Raw genomic sequence first — 26,315 nt, 5'->3', positions numbered from 1 at the left:
ATAATCTCGTGGAAGAGAATTTGTGGCCTGATACCATTACTTCATTTGAGAGGACAGAGTGAGGTGAGAGCAAAACTGAATGCAGTTTATGCCCCCAGGCCAGGCAGGGGACAGGGAGCTCAGACCCTCCCAACTTGGACCCAATGCCCCAGCTTCTCGTTTCTCTCTTTGTACCTGCTTGTGTTTGTATCTATTGTCACTGCTGTAAACACTTGCCTTACTGGGCACCTCGCAGGGTGAGGCGAAGGTAGAGGCAAAGGACTGCTGGGAAGTTGCCAGCTTCTTAGGCCAGTGCCAGGAAATGGCAAATTTTCATGTCCAGAAATAGCCCTAAGACATGACTTCCAGTAGTCATATACAGATGTGAGATTTGGACCATAAAGAAAGCTGAGCACCAAAGAATTGATACTTTTGAACTGTGGTGTTCAAGAAGACTCTTGAGAGTCACTTGGACTGCAAGGAGATCCAACCAGTCCATCCTAAAGGAGATCAGTCCTGACTATTCATTGGAAGGACTGATGCTGAGATGACACTCCAATACTTTGGCCACCTGATGTGAAGAACTGACTCATTTGAAAAGACCCTGATGCTGGGAAAGGTTGGAGGCAAGAGGAGAAGGGGACGACAGAGAATGAGATGGTTGGATGGCATCACCGACTCAATGGACATGAGTTTGAGAGAACTCTAGGAGTTGGTGATGGACAGGGAATCCTGGTGTGCTGCAGGGGGTGTGATCCATGGGGTCGCAAAGAGTCAGACACGACTGAGCGACTGAACTGAACTGAACTAATGACTTCTGGGGAGAGAACTGCCTCCACCAGAGTATTCACATCCTAAATTTGTTGTGCTGATATTTACTCTTCAACAGTAGCCTCTTTAAAGCTGTACACAGATAAGTCACCATCCAAGGCTTAGCCTGCCTCTGACTGCCATCCACAAAGGTAAATGAAAAAAGACCAGTCAGTGATGTTTTCTGTACTGTCAGCACCAATCTGACAGCCTCAATAAATTTCCCTTCAAAAACTTAATGTATAACATCAAACCTTTCTTCTCTGTTCCTGGTTGGCCAGAGTGTATCACATCTACCAGGCCATTTTTGGGTTTTCTAAGGATGCTGCTGCTGTTGCCCTTTAGTCACTAAGTTGTGTCTGATTCTTTTGCGACCTTGTGAACTGTAGTCCGCCAGGCTCCTCTGTCCATGGGGTTTCCCAGGCAAGAATACTAGAATGGGTTGCCATTTCTTTCTCCAGGGGATCTTCCCGACTCAGGGATAAAACCCATGTCTCCTGTTTGGCAGGTGGATTTTTCTAAGGATGTACTATTTAATTGTAGCATCGAAAGAATTTGTTACACCCCGAAAACTCGATAAAGTTGCTATTGGCATATGATCCTCTCTGTTATTTTAAACCACAGGCTTTGTAAGCAGGAGTCATGGCTTGTGACCATCTGATCTCCTTGACTGTATCCCACACACCAAGGATCTTTTAAGTTGTCATTATGTCCTGACACAAGCATTTACCATATCTTTAGGAGCATGTGTGGTTCAAGATGAGAGAGCAAGAAAGGGCTGTATTGTTTATTATTAAACTGACAGGAAACAGCCATGGCTCATGCACTACTGGTTTCAGTTGGGCAAAAGAGGATAAAATAATTGCTTTATAGAAATTCTTTTCTGCATTCTTTAGGGAAAAATTTTCTATGTGGGCCAAATTATTAAACTGGGCAATTTTGAGTTCAATGGCTTTGACATTGTCCCTTGAAGGAATGAAACAAACAACTGATTTCATTTGAGGAAAAGACCATTTATAATAATCTATCTACTTTGCAGATAATATTCACAGTAGACTCATCACAACAGAATCCCCTAATATCCCCATAATACTGGGGTTTTCATTGTTGGGACTCTCCCCTTTTTTTCTTTCAATTTAAATGCTTCCTTGTGTTTGAGGAATAAGATTTACTTACCTGGAGCAGCTGCTGATTCTTCTCCTCTCAATCCCAAATTTATTCAAATACTATCGGTTGGGAATTAACAACATCTGGCGTGCTGCGATTCATGGGGTCGCAAAGAGTTGGACACGACTGAGCAACTGAACTGAACTGAACTGAACTGAAAGGACATAAAGGGGAGGAAAACCAATTTTAAAAAGTAAGGACTGTTGGCTAGGAGGGTTGATGGTATGTGTGTAATTCCAGGGAGGGGCTTCACGAAGGATGGGGAAGTGTGTGATGAAAAGAAAGGTCAACTTAGAACAGCATGGAAAGAGGTCACTAGCTGCCCAATGTATCAAAGACAGCTTCTGCACGGAAGCCTGGATTAAGGATGGGAGGGACTGGAGGAAGGGAAGGCTGGGTGGTCAGGGGATGAGGAGAGATAGGGAGCTTGAGGATGAAGGGAAGGTTTTCTTCTCTGATAGAACTTAGTTGAGCAAGTTTCTAGGAAGAAGTGAGGAGTTGAATGGAAAATGCTCGTCAAGATTGTATATGAAACATCTGATGAGGAAAGATCCTGAATGAAAACTTGAATGACAATTCTATTTCAGTACGACTTTTGCCTTCTCCATCCCACATCACCCCACCATAAAACATTTGGTGCGTGAACAGATTTTGGATTTCAAAGGACTTCACTTGTATTGTGCTCGAGATTTGTTCCTTGGTGAAATGTGAAGAGACAGCTCTGCACAAAAAAAGAGAATCATAGTTAATGAAAAGTCAACCTTCAGAAATTGCTCTTAACTCTTTTACCCACTGCTAATATGGGCATTTGAATTATGTTTGGAACATATTCCAAAACTACTTACTTGTGGAAGGATTAATGATAGTGGAGCTGGGTTCAAAGTCTCAGTGGCAAGCTAAAACCTGTTCTCTTCAGTAGTCAGGGTAAAGTTTAATAACCCTTCTTCAGAAAGCCTACACATGCTGGGTTTTCCATTGCTAAGCTGCTGGAACAGGAAAAAGCCAGAAATTTAACCCTTACAGCAATTATCTTATGCAAGTTACTTAACCGTTGTTGGCCTCAGTTTCCTAATTTGTAAAGTGAAGATAACACCTACCTCCTAGGGTTGTTGGAGCATTAACTGGGCTAATTAAAACAGTCCCTGTCAAACAGCAAGCACCAAATAATTGTGAGCTAGCCTTATAATTGTAGCAATAATAGTTGTAGTTGTAGGCTTCTCCAGGTTACAAGGATTATGGATACTAATTACCTCTGGTAATGGTGAAGGACCAGGATACCTGTTAATGGTGAATTCCTTTAAGGATACAACACAAAGTAAGGAAAACTATTGGTTTTTAGCCCGCACATTAGGTCTGCTTGCCCAAGGGAAGTTGTTTTTTTCCCCTAGCCAATACTTACAAACTGCAGATTTCGTATGAAAATTCAGATGTCTAGTAACACTAGGTGTGCACTCCTGTGATGGCCTGAAGCCAAGTAGTCCCTCACTTCTCCAGATAGGTCTGTGGTCTCAGCTTTGCCTAGATTAGTGCCAATCCCTACTATTAGGCATGGGCCTAGGACCTCCACATAAGGCTGTTCAGGTTGCTCACTGCACAAGATACCCAGCTATGGAGCCAAACAAGGGCTGAATTCCTACAACCTGCGATGGCATTTCTTATAGCCTGACAGGTTTGGGACTCAGGTGTCCTTCTTTCCTCCTCTTCTCTACCTGTTCCTCCTTCCTCCTCTGCTAGAACTACCAACATTTTTTTTTTTTTTCATTTCATGGCTTCTGCTCACCTGTGGCTTCTACTGCTTTACAACTTCTTCTTTTGGCCTCCTCTTTGTGTGTCTCTGTACCTCTGTCTACACCACCATGTTCAGCAAGGTCAACTAATTTGCCAAAGATCACACAATTATTAGGTGATGAAGCAGGATTTGAATCAAGGTTATCACTTGTTGGAAAATTATTACTATGCAAGTTAGCATAAGGATATTGAAGGTAAACTTCTTATTAAATATTTTTTATTAAAAAATTCCTATGTAGACTTCCTTGGGAAAATTAGGACAAGTTTTATTGTTGACTTTTATTCCTAGCAACATGCAACATGCATTTAAACTAATTTGTTATTTCCTAATCTAAGGAATACTGGAAAATGGACGAAATTGGTCCTAGAGTGTCCCAAGGCACGTGTGTTTGTTCTGTCCCTGAGACAAAGGTTTGATTTAAGATGCATGTCTGAGACTAGCCTTGAAAGCTTGATTATAGCTTCTCTACTGTCCATCCCTCTTGGAAGAAGAGTGGACTCCCATTCCCACCATTGCTTTGTGGGACTCGTATCTCCTTCAGACCCCTAAGCTAACCATGGGATGGTCTGGCTCCATTTCTTCAGTGTCCCTGTATGAGAGACTGGAAATAGATTAAACTGATACAGTGACCTGACGTCACAGTAGGTTTGGTGCGTGTGTGCTAAGTCACTTCAGTCATGTCCAGCTCTGTGTAATGCTATGGACTGTAGCCTGCCAGGCTTCTCTGTCCATGGGATTCTTCAGGCAAGAATACTGGAGTGGGTTGCCATGCCCTCCACCAGGGGATCTTCCCGACCCAGGGATCAAACAAGCATCTCCTGCATCTCCTGCATTGCAGGCGGATTGTTTATCGCTGAGCCACCATAGTAGGTTTCGCTTACATATTATTCTCTCAAGCGACTACAGTGAAACACTTCCTGTAATGCTTTAGAGTGGCAGAAGTTACAAGCACAGCAAGTTACAGTTGGTCAGGGATTTTTGACCCCTTTAAATCGTAGCACCCTGGTGTCTGCCTGTTGTCTTGTGCCTCCTTAAAGCAACTTTCTTAAGAAGAGAAAGACCATAATCTACTTTCTGGAGCATTAAGAGAATTGAGTTCTCAGCTGAGCTTTTCCTCTTACAAGGCTTGTTAGCTTTAGGTAGTAGCTTAACTTTGCTCTTTGCTGACTTGTCCCTTAACTACCTCCCTGAGTGTTGTTGACTGGTCTTGCCTACTTCATAGGCAGTGAGGCTCTGGATGGGGAAGGAGAGCCTAGTAAAGCTCTAAAAGTTTTGCCAAAATAAGATACTGTCAGAGGTGGATACATGTTCAGCAGCCTTCTTATGGAAACATATTGCCCTTGACCAAAACGGATGCCACAGGATGGGGTGTGTGAATTTGGCCCTGTGCCCATCATGGGGTACCTCCACTAGGTATGAGGGCTTCATGTCACAAACTTGTTTTAGGTTTTTTTGTTTCCAAAATCTCATTCCTTTTAATTGCTATATTGTAACTTACCCCTAGTATATTTTGTGCAGTCACCTGGTACAAAGGCATTCAAACACTTTTAGGAATTGTAAGTACATACTGATGCTTTGAGCAAAGAGGCTGGGTGTGGCCAGGATTTTGAGATGTGTTCAAATGCAAGAAGCTCTTAAAACATAAAGTGTTCTAGAACTTCAGGAAGCTAAAACTAAGAGTTTTTCCCTTGTAGAAGGCCAAAAGTAAGGCTGTTTTTAGGAAAGTGCTTTTTCATTAGAACCTGTATAGGAGAACAGTCTAATAGGAGCCATGATATCAATAATAAGATACTTATTAACGTAATAGGCAGATGCAGAGCAGAATCTTCAAACCCTTGGTAGGCACACAGATGACTGGAGAAGAATTTGGTCATCAAAATCTTACTGAGAGATGCAGTTCCACTCCATCATTTGGTATGGATTACGATTTCTGAACAAGACCATCTTTCTAAATGCTCATGGACTCTGCAGAAAGTATGAGGCCAGAAAATTAATAATTCCAAACTCTTACTATTAGGTTACTAGACAGTATTCTGGATTAGCTGAGTAAATGCCTTCTGAAGCAGACCCTGTAATTATTCAGACCCTGTAATTCTTCTTTTCCATCTTTCCTCCCTTCTCCTTCTTAACTTTTATAACCTAAAACCACCTGAACTTGTTTACACGAGTGAGAGGGAAAATATTTACTTAGATTATCTGGGGAACCTTGACTTTACTGCCTTGTATATAAATCATTCCCCTGCTGGAGGAAGTGGGAAATTACAGACTGGACCGCATAGATACACATTTTCCTCCTAGTTCCATCCAAGTGAGCACCAAATAGGTATCGTTACCTGAGATTTTAAGGTTGTTTTAACATCTAGGTTTCCCATTGTCTTTGAGGTCATTGCTTGTTCTCAAGTGTGCTTAGATGGACAGCTCTGGAACCTTTGTGGCTGTTGAAAGTGCAGATTCTAGCCAGCTCTGACACAGATGACGCCCAGACACCTACACTATTGACCAGTTTCCTGACTGATTCTTATGTATACTCAAATTTGAGACTCACAGTTGGAAGGAAAAGGATTGCAGGACAGAGATAGCAAAGGAGGTGTTCAAAATTTGGTCACGTTATCCTTGTTGTTATGGTATTAACTTGAATATCAGAAGGTTTCATATTAAAATTTTCTAAAAAAGAAAAAAAAATCTCACTACATAAAAGGAAAGGTTCATATATGGGCCTAATTATAAATATTTTGCATAATTTTCTAAGCATCTAAACAGAATGTGTTAAGGTCATCTTTATAATTACTTTGAGACTCTTTGAACTGTTTTGATTTTAAAATGAGTAATAAGAAAGAATCATCAATTAATGGAGGAAGAAGGAAATTTCTTTATATACAATCCTTACTTTTTACCACTGTCTCTTTAAAAAAAGTTCTCGTAACCTTACTGTGCATGTTCTCTAGTCTGTTCTTACTTCTCAGTATTAAGAATATACCCAATAGTGTAAGTTTTTTGCTGTACTTTCATTCAGTAAGTACGGTATCATTTTTCTAATATTGCACACGGGGGAAGTACCACATAAGGAACCTGTTCTCAGGAGTTCCCTGGTGGTGCAATGGTTAGGGTTCCACACTTCCGCTGCAAGGGGAGTGGATTCAGTTCCTGGTTGGGGAACTAAGATCCCACATGCCACATGGAACAGCCAAAAAAGAAAAAAGAAACCTCTCCTTCCCCAAAATTAGATGAGCTAGATCTAGTATTTTTAGCCAGTATTCTTGACTTGAACTATTTCTTGGTCTATAACTCAGGCTTTGCAATTTTGACAAAGCAACTACTCTAATAACCATCACCTTGGGTAACTGTTTAGTGCACAGAGTATGCTCACAATTATTAGGAAGTGATTTAAGGGACTTTTACTTCTGTGTATATCACACTAACATGCCCAACATTTTAGTAAGGGATTAATAAAGGAATTTTTTTTTTTTTTTACTTAAACTTTTTATTTTGTATTGGGGTATAACTGATTAACAATGTTGTGATAGTTTCAGTTGAACAGCAGAGGGACTCAGCCATACATACAGATGTATCCATCCTCTCCTGAACCCCCCTCCCATCCAGGCTGCCGCAGAAAACGGAACAGAATTCCATGTGGTATACAGTAGGTCCTTGTTGTTTATCCATTTTACATATAGCAGTGTGTACAGGCAACCACAAGTTCGTAAAGGAACTTATTTTTATAACTGGATAGGAATTTTATTAAGGATATAGCTTTAGGATTTTTATGCAAATAGTGGACAGAGTCCCCAAATGAGTCTCTTTCTGAGACCAGCAGGAAAGAATATTTGCAAAAGTGATAAAAGACATGGTGGTTTCCTGGGAAATATTGGCAGAAGACTGGGCCTCGCTTCTGGAACAGGACGAGTGCTAAAGCTAAGTGAATGTAAATATGCCCATTTGGCAAGGAAAAAAAAAAAAAAACTGGGAGAGGAAGACTTGACTTTTTAGGTCTGAACAGCCTCTGCATCAGAACTTGATCCAGTTACCCAATTCTTCTCTAATTCAGTGTCCTTTTCTGGACATGGGAAGAGGTTATGAGGACAGATTTGGATTTGTAGAATGTATGTGATACTAGGAACTTAGAAATAAAATTCAGAAACCTCCTTTGCTCTCTAAGAGGCTAAATTTGAATTTACTTAGTTGAAAGGAGTCTGATTACCTTCCCTTTTGAAACAATTTCCCCTCACTTTGGCCATCTCTTCCCCTCCCACAAAGGCACCCAAAGATTGCCTTGCCTCAGACACCTACTGTCATGAACCTAGTAGAAACATGAGCTGAAAAATCACTGAATAGGGCAATGCTTGGGACCCACTAATGGTGCAGAAGCTCAGACATCATTGCACATTCAAATGTTAGCTTCCCAACCTAGATATCCGTCGATAGATGAATGGATAAAGAAGCTGTGGTACATATATACAATGGAATATTACTCAGCCATAAAAAGGAATGCATTTGAGTCAGTTCTAATGAGGTGGATGAACCTAGAGCCTATTACACAGAGTGAAGAAGTCAGAAAGAGAAAGAAAAATATCATATACTAACGCATATATATTGAATCTAGAAAGATAGTACTGATGAAATTTTTTGCAGGGCAGCAATGGAGACACAGACATACAGAACAGGCTTACAGACCTGGGTTGGGGGAGGAAGGAGAGGGTGAGATGTATGGAGTAACATGGAAACTTACATTACCATATGTAAAATAGATAGCCAATGGGAATTTGCTGTATGGCTCAGGGAACTCAAAAAGGGGCTCTGTAACAACCTACAGGGGTGGGACGGGGAGGGAGATGGGAGGGAGGTTCAAGAGGGAGGGGACATATGTATACCTTGGCTGATTCATGTTGATATTTGGCAGAAACCAACAAAATTCCGTAAAGCAATTATCCTTCAATTAAAAAAGAAATAAAAATTTTCAAAAGTCGGCTTCCTAACAGCAGAGAGTTTTATCTGCTTTCGTCTCTGTAGAACCTTGAGCAGTAGGTGCTCAACAAATATTTGCTGAAAGAATAAATCAGTGTCAGACTTCTGGGCTTACACCTCATCTTTCCTTTCTATTCTTTTCAACCAAGACATTTTCTTCATTTTGCATCTCTTCTCACCTTGCTCTTTCTCCGGAATCTTTCCCTTCCTAGTCTCCACTGCCCCTCACTTCAGAGCTTTTTCCTAATGTAAACAGTAGTTCACTCTTAATAGCTTAGTAACTTAGGAACAGTGTAGTTTCTTTGATTTAAGGAGCACTGTTCCCATCCTCCAATCTAAAATAAATTTTGAGCAGATGGTTGGGCTCAGAGGAAGAAGGGACTGGGAGAGGTGGTTATTTTGGGGTGCAATAACAATTTGTATAAAGCGGCATATTTTAGTTAAATCTGATCGGGTAGATATTTAAGCATCATTAAATGAATGTCTATCAGAATCTTGATCTTCAAATTAACCAGCTAGGCAGAGTTAGATAGACCAAGGAAGGGTGTGTGCATGCTAAGTTGCTTCATTTGTGTCTGACCCTTTGCGACCCCATTGACTAGTGCACCAGGCTCCTCTGTTCATGGAATTCTCCAGGCAAGAATACTGGAGTGGGTTGCCGTGCCCTCCTCCAGAGGATCTTCCCAACCCAGGGATCAAGCCACGTCTCTTATGTCTCCAGCATTGGCAGACAGGTTCTTTACCGCTAGAGCCACCTGGGAAGCGTCAAGAAGGATGATCACATGGCCAAGTCCAAGGTCTGAGGGGAAGCTAGCAGGTAGAGCTGGGATTTGTCTGCTACCATAGACCTGAGATTCTCAGACATGAGAGCAGTCAGAATCACCTGGAGGGCTTGTTAAAACATAGACTTCTGGACCCCACCGCAGAGTTTAGCATTCAGTAGGCCTGGAGTGGGGGCTTCCCTGATAGCTCAGCTGGGAAAGAATCCGCCTGCAATGCAGGAGGCCCCAGTTTGATTCCTGGGTCAGGAAGATCCCCTATAGAAGGGATAGGCTACCCAGTCCAGTATTCTTGCCTGGAGACTCCCCATGGACAGAGGAGCCTGGTGGGTTACAGTCTGTGGGGCTGCAAAGAGTTGGATGCAGCTGAGTGACTAAGCACAGCACAGGCCTGGAGTGAGGCCCAAGAAGGTGCGTTTCTAACGGATTCCAGAGGAATGTTATGTTTTTGTTCTGGGGATCACACTTTGAGAACCATTGTGATATAGGGCATGCAAGAAGATACAACCAGTCTTACCGTCCGTTTGTGTGGCATAGGTTGAGGCTGTGTTCAAGGGTAAACCAAAATTTTCTCAGTCACCTCAATAAATTAAGCTAAATTCCACTTAGCTTTGTGTGAGAAACTCACAAAAAAGGAAGGTGTTAAAATCACCCCATTTTATCGTACAGTAAAAGGCGTTTGTACTTCACAGCTGCAGTTACATGGGTAGCAGAGTCCAGAAGGCTGTCAGGGTCTTACTGAAGGAGCTGGGACAAATAACTTAGATAAATCACAGATCAGAGTGGAGAAATGAGGTGCTTTTAACAGCACCCAAAAAGATTTGTTGAGATTAATTGAATCCAGATGATCAGGAGTGGATACAAGGGCTCAAAATATACTGACACAGTTTTATTTATAAATTGCAAGAGGCTCAGAAGCAAAATAATGATTAAGGGGGCCCTCAAGAGACTCTTAAGATAATTTAGACTCATTCCTGTGTGTCTCAGCAAAAGAATTTAAAGTACTCAGAAAGTTGACACACGGGAGGTTAAAAATACGTGTGTGTGTGTACATGATTTGTTATAAGATTATGGCAACCATAGCATAAACAATTTGGAAAAAGAAAAAATGAGGGGGTAAAACTTTTATTATCCTGCCTCTCTAATACAACTGTGAATACTATTTCCTTCTAGTGGTTTTTCTTCTGTATATTTTTAAATAGTGCACTTAAATTTAAATACATTTTTTTTTTGAGCTTATGTAATCATAGTGACTAAGAGCACAGTCTTTGGAGTCAGATAGCCTTGGGTTCAAATCCTGACTCCCAGACATTTCAAGCCCTGATAAACTCAGTTTAGAGTGTTGATGTGAGGATTCAGTGGGATGGCACGCATCAGTGCTCAGTGCAGGGCCAGGCATAATGTAAACACTTATAAATAGCAGCATGGTTTTTCTGTTCTCACTAAAAAGCTGTGTCATCTTTCCACAGTCCTAATAATTAGGATGTTTTTCTCAGCATTTAGAAACCTATTTTTATTTCATGAGTTTGCAAAATTTTGTTCCATAAGTTCTTCTGTGTTCAGACACTGCTTTGAGAATCCTTTATGACTGGCTTATTGGGAGCTCTTGTGACCTGGGTTTTCTCAGAGTAGACTCCCCGAAGAGGACTCAAATAGCAGTTGGTTCAGTTGCTCTCTAGCAAGGTTGTATGGCTTTGCTCTAGGACCGCAGTTTCTGACCACATCACTGCAGGTACCACGTACAGCCATCTGTGTGATGGGTTGCTAGGGAAATGAGTGAGAAACCATAGGTGGAGAGGTATAGGGCTCTCACCCCTGCTGGGAAAACAACCCCTAGCTCAAACCTGACCAAATTTACATCTGCCACCTGACCTCTCATAGTTCTGCATCAGACTGATTATCCAACTGCCAACTTTGAGTCCTTTTCATTGAGACCACAATCTCAGTATATATAGATCAAATCTTCAGTCTGATGGGAGGTAATCAACCTTAGAGCCCTGAACTTTACAGTTGCCCTGTAAACGAAGGGATTAACTTCATTAGATGACAGCTTCCTGCCCACAAAAGGCAGAAAAGCTCCTCAGTGAAGATCTTGGTTTTGTTTAATAATGCAAACAGATCTTGACTCTACAGGGTAGTTACAGATAACCATAGGCAGAATAGCCAATTAGTTCATTGACTCTTAAATTTGATGAAACTATTTTGTATATTCTTTCATTGCTGGCTCAAGTATTGGTAAAATACTAAGAAGGACAAACACAAATCCTTTGACCCAACAGTTCCACTTGTAGGACTTTATTCCAGAGATATACTTATAAATGTATAAATTAACAAATGTGCAATTTATTGAGCATCATTTGCGCTGGCAAAAGTATAGGGACAGCACAGGATGTAAATTGGTACAGCCAATTTGGAACACAGTATGGAAGTCCCTCAAAAATTTTTTTACATGCTGCCATTTGTGACTGACTACACAGACGGATCTTGAGGGCATTATGTTAAGTGAAGTAAGTCAGAGGACAAAAAATACCATATGATCTCACCTATGGTAGTTTAGTCTCTAAATCGTGTTCAGCTCTTTTGCAGCACCATGGACTGTAGTCTACCAGCCTCTTCTGTCCATGGGATTTCCCAGGCAAGAATACTGGAGTAGGTTGCCATTTCCTTCTCCAGGGGATCTTCCCAGCCTAGAAATCAAATCAGGGTCTCCTGCATTGCAGGTAGATTCTTTACTGAGTTACCAGGGGAGCCAGATCTTATCTATATGTAGAACCTAAACCAAACAAACTCATAGATACAGAAAACAGATTGGTAATTACCAGAGGCAGAGGGTGGGGAGTGAGCAAAATTGGTGAAGGGAGTCAAAAGGTACAGACTTCCAGTTTTAAAATAAATAAGTCATGGGGATGTAATGCACAGTATAGTGACTATAGTTAATAATACTGTGTTGCATATTTGAAAGTTGCTAAGAGAATAGATCTTAAAAGTTCTCATCATAAGAAAAAGATTTTGTAACTATATACGGTGACAAATGTTATCTACTTATTGTGGCAATCACTTCACAATATTTACAAACACTGAATCATTATGTTATATACCTGAAACTAATATAATTTTATATGTCAGTTGTATCTCAATTAAAAAAAATTAGAAACAACAAAAATACATAAAAGACACTAGTTGAGAAATCATTTCCCATCTGTATAATAGAATACATATACAACTGCAAAAAGAATGAGGGCATTCTTACGTTCTTATTTATTAGGGGGAAAAAAGCATAATGCTGATCACTAGTGAATGGATAAACAGGTTGTAGTATATCCATATGATGTAATGCTTCATCAAAAAAGGGATGAACTATTGGTACACATTACAACATAGATGAATCTCAAGTATTCTGTTCTCATTGTGTAAAGAAAATGAAGGAAAGCATATGTACATGTGTTGTGTGTATACTCCATGTGCACAAAAGGTACCCAAGAAACTTATATAGATTGTCTGTGGGGAGGGAACCTGCATAACTGGCAGACAAAATTAGGATGGAGATATTTTGCAGTGTTCTTTTTAATACTTTTTATATTTAAAATAAGAAAATACTACATACTCAAAAATGGAATAGTTGATAACTATTACTATGTCTAGATATTATATATGATTTTTCTTTTTTTCTTTAGTTTTTAATCAGTTTTAAAAATCCATTTATTCAACCTATGTGCACAAACATAAAGAATATGATGCTTAATATTCTGCCATTGGCAAGAATAAGAAAATACTTACAAAACTAGCATGTTTTTGTTGACTTCTAGTTTAATTCCACACCACTGTCAGACTACCTGCTCTATATATGATTTCTCACTTTTGAAATTTGTTAAGATTTGCTTTATGGCCCATTATATGGTCAATTTTGGTAAATTGTTCATTGTACACAAAAAGGATGTGTACTTTGTCACTAGAAGTTGTGTTTTCTATGTAAGTTAATCATATCAAGTTTGTTTATCATGTTCAAATCCCATATATCCCTAATTTTAAAAAATATATTGCTTACTGAATGAGGTATGTTAAAAGTTTTTCACTATAATTGAGGATTTGATACTGTTCCTCTTCTGCAGTTCTTGCTATATACATTTTGAGCCTTTATTATTTTGTATATATATATATTTAGAATTGCTATATCTTTCTGATGAATTGATACTTGATCATTTAGGAAATGTCCTCTTTGTAGTTATGTGTCTACCCCTAAAGTTCTTTTTGTCTGGTACTATGGTGATAGTCTTCCCTGGTAGCTCAGTTGGTAAAGAATCTGCCTGCAATGCAGGAGACATTGATTCGATTCCTAGGTCAGGAAGATCCCCTGGAGAAGGAAATGGCAACCCACTCCAGTATTCTTACCTGGGAAATCCCATGGACAGAGGAGCCTGGCTGGCTACAGTTGATGAGGTCATAAAAGAGTCAGCTACAACTTAGCAATTAAACAACAATAACAGCTGCTATAGTTGCACAAGCTTTTTCTTGGCTATTTTTGCATAACTTTTTCCTACTACTTTGTAAACAGTTCATCTAGGCATTTACCCAAGAGAAATGTAAGCATATGTCCATATAAAGATTTCCACAGCTTTGTAATAGCCAAAATCTGGAAATAACTCAAATGTCCATCAACAAGTGGATAAACAAATTGTGGTATAGTTATGCAAATGAAATATTTCTCTATAATAAAGGGGAAGGAACTATTAATACACACTATAACATTGGTGGATCTTAAAATAATTAAGCTATTCTACTTATTTCCCTAGGTCATTTTGAGGAGTGAGATCATTATACATAAAAGTCTCACTATGTTATAAATCATTATAGTTTTCAGTTTCTTTCCTGGTTTTCAGAAATAAGCAAGATGAATCCTAGGTAAAATTCTAAAGTAGATGTCCCTTTTATATTGCTATACTTTGAAACTGGGTATGATGTCCTGTTCTTTTAACCTTTGACCTGCTTCGCCCATTTCTTCCATCCCCACGCCCACTGTCAACCACTAATCTGTTTTGTATTATCTATGAACTTGGTTGTAATGGAGTTTTTGCTTGTTTTAGATTCTACATATAAGAGAGATCCTGTGGTATTTGTCTTTCTTTCTGAGTTATTTCATCTAGCATAAGGCCTTTGAAGTCTATCCATGTTGTCACAATTGGCAAGATTTCATTCTTTTTTGTGGCTGAATAATATTCCTGTTTAATTTCATTAATCATTTATCCATTGATATAATCTTAGTTGTGTCCGTATCTTGGCTGTTGTAAATAATGCTGTGGTGAAAATGGCGTTTACTTATCCTTTGGGATTAGTGTTTTCATTTTCTTTGGATGAATACCCAGAAGTGGAATTGCTGGATCATATAGCACCTCTATAGTTTTAACTTTTTGAGGAAACTCCATACTGTTTTCCACAACAGCTGCATGAATTTCCCACTACCAGTGCACACAAGGGTTCCCTTTTCTCCGCATCCTCACCAATGCTTCTTATTTTCGTCTTTTTGATTATAGCCATTCTAATGGCTGTGAGGTGCTGTCTCATTGTGGTTGATATGCATTTCCCTGATGATTAAGGATGTTGAGCACTTTTTCACGTACCTTTCTTTTTTGGAAAAACATCTATTCAGATCTTCTGCCCATTTAAAAATCAGATTATTTGTTTTTGTTGTTGTTGAGTTGTTTGAGTTATTTATATATTTTTGGATATTAACCTCTTATCATATATATGATTTGCAAATATTTTCTCTCATCAAGTTGCCTTTTCATTTTGTTGATTGTTTCCTTTATTGTGCAGAAGCTTTTTGGTTTGATATAGCTCCACTTGTTTATTTTTGCTTTTGTTGCTTTTGCATTTGGAGTCAGATTCAAAAAGACATCACCAAGACCTATGTCTCAGAGCTTATTACAATGTTTTCTTCAGGAGCTTTATGGTTTCAGGTCCTATGTTCAAGTCTTTATTTGAGTTTAAATGTACACTCCTACTTTGGGTTTTTTTTTTTTTTTTTCTATTTTTTAACCTAGTCTCTTGTTTCCATAGGATTACAACACTACATACATGACTTATTAAAATTCTAATATTAGTATTTTAATCATTTTGCACACAGTATAAGAACCTTAGAACATATGAACCCCATTTTGTGTAATTGCTGTATATTTTAATTCTATGTATATTGAAAATTCCATATTATTATCATTTTGTTTTATAGTCACTATTATTTAGATTTACTCACTTATTTACCCTTTTGATGTATTTCGTTGCTTTCAGCACTTCTGTGCCTCCAGCTGGGACTACTTTCCTTCTGTCTGAAGAACTCTCTTCACTATTTCTTTGAGTATGACTCTGTTGGTAATAAATTCTCTCAGTTTTTATCTGATGAAGTCTTATCCTTTATTTATGAAGGATATTTTCACTGGGTAGAAAATTCTATTTTGGTAGTTGTTTTCCTTCAACACCTTAAAGATTGGTTTTGGACTTTACTTTTTCAGTTGATAAGTCAGTTATTAGTTTTATTATTACATTTCAATAATTAATGTAAAATATTACATGTCTTTTTCCCAGATGTTTTTAAGAGTACTTACAACTTCTCTTTGATCTTCAGCTTTTACTATGATGGTTTAATTTTCTCTGTATTGCTGTGATGGAAGTTTGTAGAGCTTTACAAATCCATGTCTTGGTTATTTTTCTCAACAATATTTCTTTAAATATTACTTCTGCTCCTGTTATGTCTTTCCTCTTTGAGAACTTAAATTTACCTGTGTTAGATCTGTTTCTTTATATCTCAGCACATTTTTCTGGGGAACACCCCCCTTTTAGCCAACAGCTACAAATAAAAAACACTCAGTATTTACAGGTGTTTTTTTCAGTGACTATGCTCCCTCACTAGTAGGTGGTGTTAATGCAGGAGAGAAACTAACTTACAAGGTGATATCTGGGGACTATGGGGAGGAGATCCTTTGGAGAATCGCTGAAGACAGTGAGTGATCCTTCTTCTTTAGGCTTGCTGCAGGAATCCCCAAACACTAGTCATCTAATAAATATTCTTCTGTATTCAGAGGAATTTTCCGAGTGAAAGGGATCTGGGACTCCCCTGTGAGGAAGAAACTTAAGTTCCACAACTTGTTAATAGGGGCAGACTTCTCTTTGTAGTCCTGTTTCCACCTGTTGAATCATCTTTGCAGAAGTTGTACATTTATGGCATGTCTATGAGAAGAGGGGGAAAATATGAGAAACTCTAAAGCTTGAAATATTTATTTTAAAGCCTCAGACTGATGGACTTCTGAGGAATTCATTATTCAAAATGTATGCATTTATGTATATGCAAGGATGGAGATAGATGTATACATAGATATAAATAATATGTATAATATTATTAATATATATGTAATATATAATATATCTATCTATATATTATATATGTTATAACATTATATATTATATACATATAAAATTTGTTACAGAAATTAATTTTGTAACCTTTCAAATTTAAAGGTATGCTTCACTGAAAGTATCTGAGGATACATCTCAGAAAAAGCCTTAGATCATTTTTGTAGGGTCAGTTCCAGGAATTTCTCACTCTGTGCTAGCTTAGTGCTATCAGACTTTATCCATGCCCTGAACTGTGATCCAGCTATGTGTTATTTACATCACTCAAAGCTAGTTTTTCCTACATACATACAACAAATTTTAAAAGCTTTATTATTGTTTTTATATGACAGTGCCCTAACCTTATACTTCAGGAACTTTGGGGAGGGACATTCTTTCACCATTTATTTGGTGTAAATCATTTCCAGTCCTGAAAAATGGCTATTCGGCAAGGTTTAATTATACTCTGTGTTTGTGACTACATCCGTATATATGCCACCCACTAATGTCTCTAATTATTATTTATTACCAGCTGTGTACTTTACACTTTGTAGTTGTTGAGTGTTTTATAGTCAGTTGTTAGTTACCAAGAATAACTATGGAGATATCCCACATCCAAGGGCAAAGGAGAAACCCCACCAAGATGGTAGGAGGGGCAAAATTGCATTTAGAATCAAACTCTATACTCAGCAGAGACGCTTAGAGGGCTCAAACATACCTTGTGCCCACCAGGACCCAGAGACTGAGAAAGTACTGTGTTTGGGTGTCTCCTGAGGAGGTACGAGTCAGCACTGGACTGCTGTGGGGGCAGAGGCTCTGGGTGCAGTAGACCTGCAGTGGCCCTCTTGGAGGAGGTCACCATTAACCCACCATAGAGCCACCAGAACTTACACAGGACTGGGGAAACAGACACTGCAAGGGCACAAACAGAACCCTGTGTGCACTAGACCCAGGAGAAAGGAGCGGTGACCATACAAGAGACTGACCCAGACTTCCTGTGAGTGTCCAGGAGTCTCTTGCAGAGGCGTGGGTTGGCGTTGGCCTGCTGAGGGTCGGGGTCACTGAGTGAGGCAGTGCCTGCATGGGACCTTTTGAAGGAGGTCGCGGTTATCTTCATTACCTCCACCAGAGTTTGGCCTCAGGTCAAATAACATGGAGGGAACACAGCCCCGCCCTTCAACAGAAAATTAAATTAAAGATTTACTGAGCACAGCCCTGCCCATCAGAACAAGACCCAGTTTCATGATGGAGAGGTCTGACAGAATGTGTTCCACTGGAGAAGGGAATGGCAAACCACTTCAGTATTCTTGCCTTGAGAACCCCATGAACAGTATGAAAAGGCAAAATGATAGGATACTGAAAGAGGAACTCCCCAGGTCGATAGGTGCCCAATATGCTTCAGGAGATCAGTGGAGAAATAACTCCAGAAAGAATGAAGGGATGGAGCCAAAGCAAAACAATACCCAGTTGTGGATGTGACTGGTGATAGAAGCAAGGTCCGATGCTGTAAAGAGCAATGTTGCATAGGAACCTGGAATGTTAGGTTCATGAATCAAGGCAAATTGGAAGTGGTCAAACAAGAGATGGCAAGAATGAACGTTGACATTCTGCTGCTGCTGCTAAGTCATTTCAGTTGTGTCCAACTCTGTGTGACCCCATAGACGGCAGCCCACGAGGCTGCCCCGTCCCTGGGATTCTCCAGGCAAGAACACTGGAGTGGGTTGCCATTTCCTTCTCCAATGCATGAAAGTGAAAAGTGAAAGTGAAGTCGCTTAGTCGTGTCCGACTCTAGTGTCCCCATGGACTGCAGCCTACCAGGCTCCTCTGTCCATGGGATTTTCTAGGCAAAAGGCTAGAGTGGGGTGCCATTGCCTTCTCCGTCGACATTCTAGGAATCAGCAAACTAAAATGGACTGGAATGGGTGAATTTAACTCAGATGACCATTATATGTACTATTGTGGGCAAGAATCCCTTAGAAGAAATGGAGTAGCCATCATGGTCAACAAAAGAGTCTGAAATGCAGTACTTGGATGCAGCCTCAAAAATGACAGAATGATCTCTGTTCGTTTCCAAGGCAAACCATTCAATATCACAGTAATCCAAGTCTATGCCCCAACCAGTAATGCTGAAGAAGCTGAAGTTGAATGGTTCTATGAAGACCTACAAGACCTTCTAGAACTAACACCCCCAAAAGATGTCCTTTTCATCATAGGGGACTGGAATGCAAAAGTAGGAAGTCAAGAAACACCTGGAGTAACGGGCAAATTTGGCCTTGGAATACGGAATGAAGCAGGGCAAAGGCTAACAGAGTTTTGCCAAGAAAATGCACTGGTCATAGTAAACACCCTCTTCCAACAACACAAGAGAAGACTCTACACATGGACATCACCAGATGGTTAACACTGAAATCAAAGTGACTATATTCTTTGCAGCTAAAGATGGAGAAGCTCTATTCACTCAACAAAAACAAGACTGGGAGCTGACTGTGGCTCAGATCATGAACTCCTTATTGCCAAATTCGGACTTAAATTGAAGAAAGTAGGGAAAACCACTAGACCATTCAGGTATGACCTAAATCAAATCCCTTATGATTATGCAGTGGAAGTGAGAAATAGATTTAAGGGACTAGATCTGATAGAGTGCCTGATGAACTATGGACTGAGGTTCATGACATTGTACAGGAGACAGGGATCAAGACTATCCCAATGGAAAAGAAATGCAAAAAAGCAAAATGGCTGTCTGGGGAGGCCTTACAAATAGCTGTGAAAAGAAGAGAAGGAAAAAGCAAAGGAGAAAAGGAAAGATATAAGCATCTGAATGCAGAGTTCCAAAGAATAGCAAGAAGAGATAAGAAAGCCTTCTTCAGCGATCAATGCAGAGACATAGAGGAAAACAACAGAATGGGAAAGACTAGAGATCTCTTCAAGAAAATCAGAGATACCAAAGGCACATTTCATGCAAAGATGGGCTTGATAAAGGACAGAAATGGTATGGACCTAATAAGCAGAAGATACTAAAAGGAGGTGGCAAGAATACACAGAAGAACTGTACAAAAAAGATCTTCACGACCCAGATAATCACTATGGTGTGATCACTCACATAGAGCCAGACATCCTGGAATGTGAAGTCAAATGGGCCTCGGAAAGCATCACTACAAACAAAGCTAGTGGAAGTGATGGAATTCCAGTTGAGCTATTCCAAATCCTGAAAGATGATGCTGTGAAAGTGCTGCACTCAATATGCCAGCAAATTTGGAAAACTCAGTAGTGGCCACAGGACTAGAAAAGGTCCGTTTTCATTCCAGTCCCAAAGAAAGGCAATGCCAAAGAATGCTCAAACTACCGCACAATTGCACTCATCTCACGTGCTAGTAAAGTAATGCTCAAAATTCTCCAAGCCAGGCTTCAGCAATACGTGAACCATGAACTTCCAGATGTTCAAGCTGGTTTTAGAAAAGGCAGAGGAACCAGAGATCAAGTTGTGAACATCCACTGGATCATGAAAAAAGCCAGAGAGTTCCAGAAAAACATCTACTTCTGCTTTATTGACTATGCCAAAGCCTTTGTGGATCATAGTAAACTGTGGAAAATTCTGAAAGAGATGGGAATACCAGACTATCTGTCCTGCTTCCTGAGGAATCTGTATGCACGTCAGGAAGCAACAGTTAGAACTGGATATGGAACAATAGACTGGTTCCACATAGGGAAAGTAATATGTCAAGGCTGTATATTGTCACCCTACTTATTTAACTTATATGCAGGGTACATCATGCAAAATGCTGTACTGAACGAAGCACAAGCTGGAATCAAGACTGCCAGGAGAAATATCAATAACCTCAGATATGCAGATGACACCACCCTTATGGCAGAAAGTAAAGAACTAAAGGGCCTCTTGATGAAAGTTAAAGAGGAGAGTGAAAAAGTTGGCTTAAAGCTCAACATTCAGAAAACGAAGATCATGGCATCTGGTCCCATCACTTCATGGCAATTAGATGGGGAAACAGTGGAAACAGTGACAGACTTTATCTTTTTGAGCTCCAAAATCACTGCAGATGGTGACTGCAGCCATGAAATTAAAAGACCCTTGCTCCTTGGAAGAAAAGTTATGACCAACCTAGATAGCATATTAAAAAGCAGAGACATTACTTTGACAAGAAAGGTCCATCTAGTCAAAGCTGTTTTTCCAGTAGTCACGCATAGATGTTAGAGTTGGTCTATAAAGAAAGCTGAGACTGCAGAATTGATGCTTTTGAACTGTGGTGTTGGATAAGACTCTTCAGAGTCCTTTGGACAGAAGAGATCCAACCAGTCCATCCTAAGGGAAATCAGTCCTGAATATTTATTGGAAGGACTGATTCTGAGGCTGAAACTCCATTACTTAGGCCACCTGATATGAAGAACTGACTCACTGGAAAAGACCCTGATGCTGGGGAAGATTGAAGGCGGGAGGAGAAGGGGACAGCAGGGGATGAGATGGTTGGATGGCATCACCGACTCAATGGACACGAGTTTGAGTAAACTCTGGGAGTTGGTGATGGACGGGGAGGCCTGGCGTGCTGCAGTCCATGGGGTCCCAAAGAGTTGGACAAGACTGAGCGACTGAACTGAACTGAGCTGAACTGAAGCGTAACTATATGTAAACTCAGAGTAAATTATATGTTAGCTTGTCTTTATCCCAGTCCTTTCACTGTTGTTTAAAACATGTCAGATTCAGGAAAATCCTAAACCTCTTTAAATACTTACAGACAAGGTTGGGTTTTCTTTTTTTTTCATCACTTATAAAAATCCTTCCAACCTTTTTGGCTGCTGGCCATACAGGGATAGAGTGAAAGAATTTTCCTTTTGGTATGAAAGCCAGAGAGAAGCCTTCTGGAGCTGTTCAGTTTCCTAGCACAGCTGCTGATGTAGATGACAGTGCTCATTGTTCCGCTTGGAAAGTCTTAGGCATCTTTGCCAGTTAGAGCTGGAAAGGTGCCCAGGAGATCATATAGCCCAGCCCCTTCATTTCCCGAGTAATGAAACGAAGACCCAGCTTGGTTAACTGATGTAGTTGAAAACAGAACAGCTGGCAAATGGCAAAGCTCAGGACCAAGTCACTGAGTTCAGACTCTTTTTCTTTGCTCTTCTAGCTATGCCTCTTGTTAAGAATAACAGGGTAACCCAGTGGTTAAAATACTTGAAGTAGGAGTATAGAAACCTAATGTCATGAAATATTAAAAAATGTTAAAAATGCTTGAAATGCATTGTTTTTTTCCCCCATCAGTCCTATTCCTACTGACTTCTTTTTTTTCTTCAAAATATGATCCCAAAGTTTCCTTTTCCTGGAACAGGAAGCATTCCTAAGTATTCCACGGCTGAATTATTAACTCTCCTCTTTGCTCACAAAGCACTGTGTACATTCCTGCACAATATGCATATCGTATTGTATCCAGGAGCAGCAACGGTATCTTATTGGACTTCACTCCCTAGCACTTGACAGAGAGTCTGGCACTGTGTATGCCCTCAGTGTTTTATGAATTAATGAATCAACCAACCACTCTCTCATAGGCTTGCACAGCAGTGAATCTTAGGCTTTCTGGGACATAAAAATCACCTGAAGTTCCTGATTAAAAATTTATTTTTCCAGGCCACACCAGGAGACATGTTGATTCAAGACTGGGGTGGGGGTCTAAGAATCTGCATTTTTATTAAGCAGCTGATGATTTGGTGCAAATGGTCCATGCTGTGAAGTGTGCTTAGTTGCTCAGTCGTGTCCAACTCTGCGAACACGTGGACTGTGGCCAGCCAGGCTCTTCTGTCCACGGGGATTCTCGTGGCAAGAATACTGGAGTGGGGTTGCCGGGCCCTCCTCCAGGGCATCTTCCCAACGCAGGGATCGAACCATGTAGGTCACATTTAACAAGCTCTGCTCAATCATTAATTCTGCTCATACTCAGTCCCAGCTGTATATAACACAACAATGTGTCAATCTGAATAAAAACATGCAGCTTTGCTACCCACTTGATTTCACCATTCTGACCCCAGATCAGGGGTATTGATTGATATTTGTGAAAATAAAGAAGATAATATTTATAAAGCAGTTCAAGTTATTAGAAGAAAGGTATCTTAGCTCATCAAGGAAATATAATATAAATCTAGCATCCTAAAAATTATCTTAGACATATTGAATTTGATCTGAGTCTCAAATGCAGAGGAAATAAAACCCCCACATAATACATGGATGGACATCATACCTGTATGAGCTCTTTCCTTGGTTGGGTTCTCTTATTTTTTGTTCCATATTAGTAAACGTAATAGCTAATGTTTACATAACTTTAAAAAAAAACCCAGTAGTACATCTAAGCCTGCATGACACTTTATATGTGTATACTCTTTTTTTTAAACGATGACCTTAAGCAACTTTATAGAAGAAAAAGCTGAATTGGGGTAGTTATTAAACTCCTTTTATATAACTACTAAAAAGATTTCTGAACATTCTGGGATATTTATTTGTACACATGTTGTTGAATATTTGTATTCAGTTCCTCATGTTACTTTTTACTTGTAACTTACTTCTTTATGTACATTTCTATACAAATATTTAAATGGTCAAATAACATTACTTGTATTTTATCCTGTTACATAGTCAGTGTTCACCGTAATGTTCTCCACAATAATGTTGGTTATTTTCAATTATTTGCTATCATATACAGAGTTCTTATGCTCATTTCTGTTCAAATTGTATTTTTGTATGAATTCCAGGGAGTATGTTCCCCAGGTGCGATTGATTAGGTGAAAGAGTAACAAGTTTTGGAGCTCTTGTCACCTGTTACAGTATTATCTTCCAGAGACACTGAACCAATATAGAACCCACAGGGGTTTTCCCATAGCTGGGCCAACATATTATTATCCCAGCTTATTTTTGCTAGTTTAAATGTGCACAGGGCCTCTCCAGAACTATTTTATTTGGAAATTCTTTAAGTGAACACGAAGCAGTTCCTTTCTGTGTGGGAAAGTTCACTGTTATAATTTTCAGGACAAACAGTTCATCTCCTTATTTGACAGTTTTGAAGGGACAGGTTTAATTGCCTTTTGTAGAGACAGGAAATAGGATTGGGGCAGGCTTGATGTGTCAGGGAACAAAATCAGTTGCATAGCTCTGAAGTGGAGGATTGCAGCAGGAACACCAGCTGTTTATGTTGGGTTGCGGAGCAAGCACATTGTGATGGCATGATGAAAAAATTATTGGGCCTTTGTTGGACAACCAGTTTTACTTCAAAATGAAAGCAAGAACCTGTCCCTCCCACCATTGTGTAATTCTCTCACGATGCCACTTTCTTTCATGAAGGTTTTCAGATATTCAGGTGGACCTCTCTGGTCTATGACAGGAAGGACTTTAGAACGGCCAGAAAACTAAAACTCATTATTTGAGAAGCCTGTTGGGGAGGACCTGGAAGCAGAAGTCACAGGGTCAGTTTGTCAGTCTTACGTGTGAAAAGTCAGCTCCGAAACAGAAAAGGACCTTTGCTTAGTTCTCTCCACCCTTTGTGACTATGGCCACCTTCTGAAATAAGCAAATAAGTGATTGCTCTACTGGTTTGGGTCCCTGTGCAGAAAAACAAGATGCAGTGTTGTTTATGAAAGATGGGCCTTTTGTTTTGGATTTCTTGATTGTTTTTAGAAATTGGTGACTGTTGAATTTGTAATGAAAATCAGCCTGTTGAGCACTGTAGATCAAAATCAAAGTTTTCCTCCATTCTTGGTTATCATGCTAAATCCTTGGCTTCACTCTTGTCTCTGTAGAGCACTCACTCACTCTCTCTCTCTCACACACAAACACATATACTTGTATCTGTTATCCCTCATCTTTATTTAGAAATTATTCAGATGGCACACAATTCACATATTTAACATGTATGAATCACTTGTTTTCAGTATATTCACAGAGTTGAGCATCCATTACTACAATTAATTTTAGAATGTTTTCATCACCCCTAAAAGAAACCCCATTCCCAATAGCAGTCACTCCCCATTTGTCTTCAATCCTCCCAGCCCTAGGCACTCATCTACTTTCTGTCTCTATAGATTTGCTTATTCTGGACATTTCATATAAGAAGTTATACTATATGTGGTATTTTGGTTTAGCTTCTTTGACTGAATGTTATGTTCTCAAGGTTCATCGATATCGTGGTATATATCACTACTTTTTTTGTTGCTGAATAATATTCCATGTATGATATACCACATTTTGTCTTTCCATTCATCATTCAGGATTCCGGGAAGGAGAGAGAATTGTCTTGTATTGGGTTACATGTCCATCCCTTTGATTTGTAGTTGTACCTGTACAACATGAGGGTGTCAACCCTGAAAGGAAACTGAGGCACTCTTGGGTTGGGAAAATGGATGCCACAGGTGGGATCAGGACAAGTTTCTTGCCTCTCTAGATGCACCACATTGCTGAGATTGGGGCCCAAGCAGATCATGTCAGAAACCTCATCATGGAGGAAAATTAATAATTATGTCCTAACATACTTTATAATGGAGAAAATATAATAAGATTTTTTATAATATTTAAATATGTTAAATTATAATTTTTAATGTGTATATATCTCTATGTTGGATGTATAGCATATTGCAAATATAGGTTTTCATTTGGTCTTCAATAATGTTAGTTTCTAGTTATTTTCTATAGTGGCCTCATTGTGGTTTAAATACACTTTTATAAACTAGCCTTAGAATCCAGCCACCAAAGGCTGACAATGAGAAAATGTGTTCCAAGTTACAAATGACTAATGAATGAACGCTTTGACTTTTCCCACACAAAAGTCAAGTTGCTCAGAACTTGCCCAGTGATTAAGAAACTGTCTTGCAATGAAGGGAACACAGGTTTGATCTCTGATCCAGGAACTAAGATCCCAAAATGCCCAGGGGGGCAACTAAGCTGCAAAGAGAAATACCACATACACGACGAAGATGCCTCATGCTGCAACCAAGACCTGACACAGACAAATACATATTCTTAAAAAGAAGAAAATAATTTCTTTAATTTGATAATACTAATAATAAAAGAAAGCCAACCTGTTTGTTGTCCGGGTTATTGCTGGTCAGTGCCACACGCCAGTGGGTGTGGATGGTGGAGCAGGACTAGCCTGTGCTCCTTCTGGCTGCAGGGATGTTGTCTGGGGGCTCAGCAGGGTCACTTCCACTGACTTGAAGGGTCACTCACTTGGAGCAGTTTGGAACAAATACAGCCCTTTCAATTCCAGGGAGCACCTAAGGTGCCTGTGGGGAGGTAGAGATGTCCGTAAAGCAGTTCTCTGGCATTTTCCGTGATAGCAAGCAGCGACCGGAAGTGCTCCACCGCTGAAAGGAGAGTGACTGGTTCAAAATGGTGACTCTGGGCTTAAAGGACTGTCGTCTGAGGCCAGATGTCCTCACACGGAGACTGTGCCTCTGAATGGCCTGGGAAG

At 39.7% G+C, this 26,315-nt stretch overlaps 1 protein-coding gene across 4 annotated transcripts in view; it reads left to right on the top strand.

Annotated features, from left to right (window-relative positions):
• The window catches only part of DOCK8 (dedicator of cytokinesis 8), a 233,481-nt gene that overhangs the window by 27,048 nt on the left and 180,118 nt on the right, over positions 1–26,315 (top strand). The window lies entirely within an intron of this gene.

The sequence above is a fragment of the Bos grunniens genome, chromosome 8, assembly GCF_055505025.1.
Source record: "Bos grunniens cultivar Pamir isolate PY7600 chromosome 8, Bosgru_T2T1.0, whole genome shotgun sequence".
NCBI lineage: Eukaryota > Metazoa > Chordata > Mammalia > Artiodactyla > Bovidae > Bos > Bos grunniens.
Note: the sequence above shows the minus strand (reverse complement) of the source record. Positions and strands in the feature narration are given on the sequence as shown.